The 7,413-nt window shown below is 42.5% G+C and overlaps 1 pseudogene; it reads right to left on the bottom strand.

Annotated features, from left to right (window-relative positions):
• LOC112139348 overlaps positions 1 to 2,969 on the bottom strand; it is a 4,543-nt pseudogene extending 1,574 nt beyond the window's left edge.
• Positions 2,970 to 7,413: the final 4,444 nt, after the last annotated feature.

Below are 7,413 nucleotides of genomic sequence, written 5' to 3'. Positions count from 1 at the left end.
AAAATAAGAAGCACAAATGGTGATGAGCTTCAAAATAGTTAAAGGAAAATGCACGACAGTTACCAAAAAGAGATAAAGTAAATAAAAACGGTCTTGGTACAAACTTAGTTACGTGGGGTAACTCCGGGGTCACACTTAATGCAGAAGCGCCGCTAAGCGGAGCGGAGGGCGCACGGAGTCCGCTCCGCTCTCCAGGTCACACCAGACGCGAATTTTTCCCGCGACGGTCGACGGGCGCTTCTGCTAGAGCTATTGTTTTTTTGCCATCATGGTCAATAACCAGGATATAACCCCGTGTTTCTGCTAAAAGGGGATGGTCTCTGCCCCTGTTGATACAGACCCCGCCCCCCAACGCCGCAGTCGGCCCACTTCATTGATCGGTTTGTGCGTGCGTGTCTGTCTGTTTTGTTGAGTGTCTGTGTGCACGCACGCGCTCCCACGTGTTTCCGTCGGTAAATTAATAAACTAAAGATATTACCTGATGTTTCTTCCAAGAAGAACCGCTCCTCTGCCTCTCTCTCGTTCAAACGCAGCCCCATGACCCGCTCCAGTGTGCCCCCACTGCATTGATCTGTCTGTGTGTATCTGTCTGTTGTGTGTCTGTGCTCGTGTGAACATGTGTGCGTATGGCGATTGTGTGTTTATTTTATTTATAAAATAATTATATATTTTACAGTATATATTTATTGTGTGTTAAAATACTGATCACATTAGTTAATCGCTGCGTTTTTTGGGGAAAAATTGGTTCTATTTTGAAAATAAACCGGATTTTCTCATGTATTTTGATGCAACTTCCTGGCAGTATTGACGCGGAGCGCTCGCGGCTCACGGAAAAAATAGACCAGACGCCAAAATGTTCCGCTGCACCGCGCGGACCCTCCGTGCCGCTCCCTGCCTGGTCTGAACAACGCCATAGGTCAACATTGGTGCCGAATGGAAGCGGACTCTGTTTCGCAGCGCTTCCGCGTCTGGTGTGACCCTGGCCTAAGTTGAAATAAAAACAAGACCAAAAAGATTGGAAGAATTTTCCCTCTTCTTCCTAGAGCTGTTCTCAGCTCAAACCCAAACTCCAGCTGAACTCTGAACTGAAGTGAGAGTGTGCATCGACCTTTTGACCTCAGAGGAGGCCTTGCTTTCAGCCAATGGCTGCAGGCACACGTCTCCAGTGGATCTAACAGTTTCATGTTTCTATCAAAACAGTTTAAACTATTTAAGAAAAATACAAGTTATTTCTCTTAAATGTTCTGAGCATTCAAAGATGTGTGGGATCATCAGTGTATTTCATGGTGAAAGTGAAGTGATGTGAAAACAAAACAATCATGAAATACTTTTGTGATAAAACAAGTTTGCATAAAGTTTAAATCCGAATGAGTTTAGCTTAAAAAAAGTTTAAAAATCAACATTCAAACTCTTAATGAATAAACAATCAACTATGAAGAGATTTCTCATAGAAAAAGATCAACTACATGTAATTCTAATGTTTCTTAATTGTCAAATTAAGACGATTAAATCAAAACATGAATTGTATTCCATATCATTAACTCTGCCCTGCGACAGACTGGCGACCTGTCCAGGGTGTACCCCGCCTTCGCCCATCAGTAGCCGGGTTAGGCTCCGGCACCCCCGCGACCCCGAAAGGGAAGAAGCGGTCAAGAAAATGGATGGATGGATGGATCATTAACTCTTAACATGCAGTTTATCAATACATGATTAAATGTTGTCTAAACTCATATTCAGATGCGAATCACATATTCATGAACAACAAAGATTATAGTGGAAGTTTGTCTGCTTCTTGTTGAAATCTGTGAATAAAGTTCAGTCATTTTCTTGTTATTCACATTCAACTCCACAAATAAAAGAACAGATGTTTGGAATCTTTATTTGTGAATAAAATAAATATAGATTCAAAGCTTCATCTCAGCTTGTTCTGAGCTGAGTTTGTGGTCCTCCTTTGGTCCACGGAGCCGTAAAGTCATAAACCTTACATTCCAAAGAGGTCTGCAATCGATCCTTCAGTGAGTGGGACAGAAAGATTCTTTGAAGACCTTTTAGGATAAATCTCTGTTTCCGTAAATCCTTCATAGGAGTTGTCCAGTGTATTCCTTATCAAGAAATAGGGCTTGGGAGGTCACAGACCTTTTGGGCTCAAGGCCTCTTAGCATCCAACGAGAGGCCAGATTTTCAAATGTCTCCATAAACTCTCCATAGATTTTTTTTATGGCCTTGGAAGGTCTGAGTCTTGGAATGTATACCTGATTATAGTGGACTTGCAGTTTTTCTTTAATTTCTCATCCTTTGAGAAGTGAAAACACTCCAGAAGGCATCGTAGCATGCTACAAACTCATGCAGGTTGAACTCTGCACTTCTCACATAGATCTTTGCCAGCAACCAATCATCATCGGTGGGGAGGAAGATGGGATTGTCATCTCTGGATTGCTGCTTCAGCTGCAGGAAAAGAAGTTCCATAAAATATTTTAGCACAATATAACAACATTAGTTTCCAAAAATAAACATCATCTTTAATTTTACACGACCGAGAAGCTGTTAGTCCTGAAGTTGTATCATTTGAAATTATATTCACCTGGATAGCAATGGGCATCATCTTATGTGCATCCTTGTGGAGCAGAACCAGGGGAGCAGACAAGTACTGCTTTTTCCCGTTGATGGTGTTTGTTCTCACTCCATCCAGAATCTTGTAGTCACACAGGTATATAGTTCCATTCTGTTGGAAAATGATGAATGAATATAGAGGACACAGGAAAGCCCAACAGGTGTTTGTAAAGTGTCTGCTATGCTCTGTTTGTGACACTTACTTCCATCTCGGAGCTCAGAGTGAATGAACCATCTCTGAAGACCATTTCATCAGGGAAGGGAAAGTTTTTAGGCAGAGCTTTGATGCATCTGATCACCATGGAGTTGACTCCGTTCAGAAACACTTAGCCAAAGTCATCATCCTTCCAGGGGCTCATGACATACTCTGGAAAAGCAAAGTACTTTGACTTGTGCAAGGGAGTATAAATTATGTATTATCCTTTTTTATTTCTATAGTGCTTAATGATTCTGCTCACTCACATATAGTAATAATAATCTACTTTATTTATAAATTCAATTCAGTTTTATTTATAAGGCAAAAAATCACGATACAGATGTCTAAACAGGCTTGACACAAGTAAATGTACAAAAACGTAAAATTAGTCACAAAATATAAACAACTGATTGCTAAATTAAAGTGCTACCATGTTGCTGAAATATCAGCTATACTTAAAAATAGCCTTATCAGCACTAATCACTTGAACAGCACAAATGGGCCTCTTGCTAAGAGGGGAAGGGGGAGGAAAGATGGCGCCGCTGTGTTTGGCCAGCCGTCAGCCTCTGCTTTGCATACTGTTTTTTATTTTGTTTTTATTATTTACTGAAGTGACACCACTACTCGTATATGACCGCCAAACTCTTTTAAACATCGGTGGCTTTGTGAATGATCTGGAGACTTCTGCACTGGGACAACAGTCAAAGACACTTCCACCCTTTCTGGCGTCTGTTCCTCCCTACCTGGTGCGCTCCACCTGCGGTTTGCTCCTCGCCCGCCGCTGGAGACGTCGTGGCCGGAGAAGCGGCATTTCCTGTCGCTTGAGGGCTTTGTTCATTCCTCCCGCATTAAATCCCAGAGGAATACGCCTGCCTGTACATCTCGGCGGTCGCACCAACGACGTTGCTGGCGGATCTGTGGATTATTCCTACCGATGGCTCCGGCCTATCATCCCGGAGTCCGGACGTCTACTCCCGTGCTACCGGCCTCCGAGGAGCCACAGACGGGGCCCTACGCTGGAAAATCTCCGCCCGGTCAGTCGTGTTTGTCAACAGTATGATCGCGCTGCTCTTCGTGTCTCCCTGCTGAACTCCAGATCTGTCTTAAACAAGACTTTTATCCTGAATGACTATTTTACCGCCAACGATTTAAACCTTCTATTGTTGACGGAAACGTGGATTAAACCGGGTGATGACAGCGCTTTTGCTGAGCTCCTCCCCCCGGGCTGTTCGTTCTTCAACACCCCGCGCGCCCGTGGACGGGGCGGCGGCCTGGCGTCTATTTTTAATTCAACTTTAAAATGTCGCCTTCTTTCCACAAACAATTACTCCTCTTTTGAACTGCAGTTGTTTATAATATCATTTGAGGAACCTGTTCTCTGTGCTGTTATTTACCGACCTCCAACATATAATAAGGATTTCATTCAAGAGTTCTCTGAGTTTTTAGCCGAATATCTACCAAGATATGATCATTTTCTATTATGTGGAGACTTCAATATGCATGTGTGTTGCTCCGCAGATCAGTGGGCAAATGACTTCAAGAGGCTTTTGGAAACTTTCAATTTAACTCAGTCTGTTGGAAAGCCTACACACATTCAGGGGCACACACTGGATCTGGTTTTGTCTTCTGGACTCAAAATCCCCAAAATTGAAATCAGAAAACCACCGGTCCCATTCTGCTGATGGCGTCGCATCATCAAGACCTCGACAACAGAAGAGTTCTCTGCTGCATTCCAGGACTCCCAGTGGTTCGCTCTGAACGGTATGGTTTCTCCTCTCCATCCTGATACCATGCTGTCTTCCTTTCATTCCACCTGCTCGGACATCCTGAACATTATTGCTCCACTTAAAAAGAGGTCATGCAAACCAAGAGCTGATCCCTGGCTCAACAGCAACACCCGCACCATTCGGCAACGTACAGACAGGCTGAGAGGACTTGGAAGAAGGACAAACTGCACATCTCCCTCCAGATTTTACGGGACTCATTGGCTGAATATCAGAACAGTGTCAGAGAGGCCAAAGCACAGTATTTTTCTGACTTTATCACCGCCAACAATCACCGTCCCAGAGTGGTGTTTAATGCGATAAATACTCTTGTAAATCCACAGCCCTCAGCCATCACAGACGCCTCCATGGTCACCTGTGAGAATTTTCTTCATTCCTTTATTGATAAAGTTTATTCCGTCAGACAGATCATAACTCCAGATGTTAACAGAGACTTTGCAATAGTACCTGTTGTTTCTGATGTGCTTGATCATTTTGAGTTGATTTCTCTTCCTGCTCTTTCTGAAATCGTCAAATCACTCAAACCCACAAACTGCAGTCTTGATGTGACTCCTGCTAAAATTCTGAAAGAAAGTTTTGATACTGTAGGGCCTGGTCTACTGAACTTCATCAACACTTCTTTAAGCTCTGGAGTGGTTCCATCTGCTTTTAAACATGCCTTGGTTAAGCCTCTTCTGAAAAAACCTCGTCTGGACACCTCTGTTTTATCTAATTTTAGACCTGTTTCTCATTTGTCTTTTTTATCTAAGTTATTAGAAAAAGTTGTTTTTAAGCAGCTGCAGTCCTTTTTAGAATACAATTTTATTTTCGAGAAGTTACAGTCAGGTTTTAGATCTCGGCACAGCACAGAATCTGCCCTTCTAAAGGTCCATAATGACATTGCTATGTCTGTTGATGCCAAACAGCCTGTAGTTCTGGTGCTATTGGACCTGACAGCAGCCTTTGACACAGTGGACAACGCAGTCCTCCTGTCTCAACTAGAACCACATCGGCATTCGTGGCGCTGCACTTGACTGGTTCAAGTCCTATTTAACAGGGAGAAATTTCTCCGTTAAAATTGGTGAGGCCTCCTCCTCTGTGGCTCCTCTCTCCTGTGGGGTACCTCAAGGCTCTATCCTTGGTCCTGCCCTATTTTCTTTATATCTGCTGCCTCTTGGTTCTATCATTGCACGGCATGATGTGTCATTCCACTGCTACGCCGATGATCTGCAGATATATCTGCCCCTCACTCCAGGAAAAAACACCTCACAAAATGTTTTAACAGAATGCATTCAGGACGTAAAGCAGTGGCTGAGCCAGAATTTTCTATATTTGAACGAGTCAAAGACGGAGAGCATTGTTTTCGGCGACACCTCTACAGCTGACTCCACCACGGTCAGAAATCTGGGGGTTATCTTTGACAGCTGTTTTAAATTTGACAAACAGATTGACAATGTTGTCAAAATGAGTTTTTATCACCTGCGCCTTTTAGCTAAAGCTAAACTGTCTCTGAGCCGCAGAGATTTAGAAACAGCCATCCACGCCATGATCACCTCCCGCATAGATTACTGTAACTCTCTTTACTTTGGTGTCACTCAGCGATCACTCAACCGTCTCCAGTTAGTTCAGAATGCAGCAGCACGACTGTTAACTGGAACATCCAGACGAGAACACATCACCCCGGTTCTCAAGTCTCTTCACTGGCTCCCTGTTCATTTTAGAATTCAGTTTAAACTTTTACTTTTTTTTTTTAAGGCTCTTCACGGTCTTGCCCCGGTTTATTTAACTGAGCTTTTAAATGTCCGTAGCCATTCCAGAGTTTTAAGGTCTACTAATCAGTATCTGCTCGAGGTGCCCAGGTCACGACAAAAACGTTGGGGTGACCGTGCCTTTTCTGTAGCTGGCCCTCAGCTATGGAATAGCATTCCAGCAGAACTGCGCATGATGCCAGATCTCAACAGCTTTAAATGCTATTTGAAAACACACCTTTTTAGAATGGCTTTTAATGTTCAGTAGTTGGTGGCATTTTATTTTATTTTATTTTTATTTCTTTTATTGTGTTCTTATTTAAGTTTGTGTATTTTGCTGCGGACTGCTTTTGTAATTTTATGCTGTTTTTATATTTTGTTCTTAACTTGTCTTTTTTTCTATTCTTTCCTCCTTTTTTTGTGAAGCACTTTGGTATGCTACAAGCAATTGTAAAGTGCTATATAAATAAAGTTCATTCATTCATTCATTAAAAAACGTGTTTTTTTGCTAAATGCCAAATTAGTCCAAAAAGCTAGAATTATGCCAACATACCAAAAAAAGGCCATAAATGCTCAAAAAACCCAGGAAAAGTTTAAACATTATGAAGTTTAAACTTACGACCAACTATCTCCTAAAAGAGCAGAATATTTTGATAGCCAAATCAGCTGAATAGGTCAAGGGGTTAAACGTAGAATTGATGTGTAAACTGGCTAAATCTGTGTCAGACACAGTAGTTTTCTCTGGTCCTCTCCCAAACATAGTCAGTGATGAAATGTACAGCCGAGTACAAGGGAGTGAGAGAGAGGAGCTGAGAGAGAAAACACACAGCTCCCGACTTCCGGCTCCCAGCGAGGAGCCGGCTCGCGTCGTTCACTTCAAAGAGCCGTTTCGTTCGCGACCGACCTATCACTATTTACTTCAATTCTTCAATAGTAAAAAAAATATTAGACAGAAGCTAAATGTGGTTATTCCCACTATCAGCCCAAAGCAGGCAGAAGTCGTAGAATTAAAGGCATCCATAGAAACGTCTGTAACATTAGACTGCTTTACTGCTGTGGACCAAGCAGAAATAACATCAGTTATTACGTCTTCTAA

The sequence above is a fragment of the Oryzias melastigma genome, unplaced genomic scaffold (genome assembly GCF_002922805.2).
Source record: "Oryzias melastigma strain HK-1 unplaced genomic scaffold, ASM292280v2 sc00280, whole genome shotgun sequence".
In the NCBI taxonomy this organism is placed as follows: Eukaryota; Metazoa; Chordata; class Actinopteri; order Beloniformes; family Adrianichthyidae; genus Oryzias; species Oryzias melastigma.
This window is presented reverse-complemented; position numbering and strand designations above follow the sequence as displayed.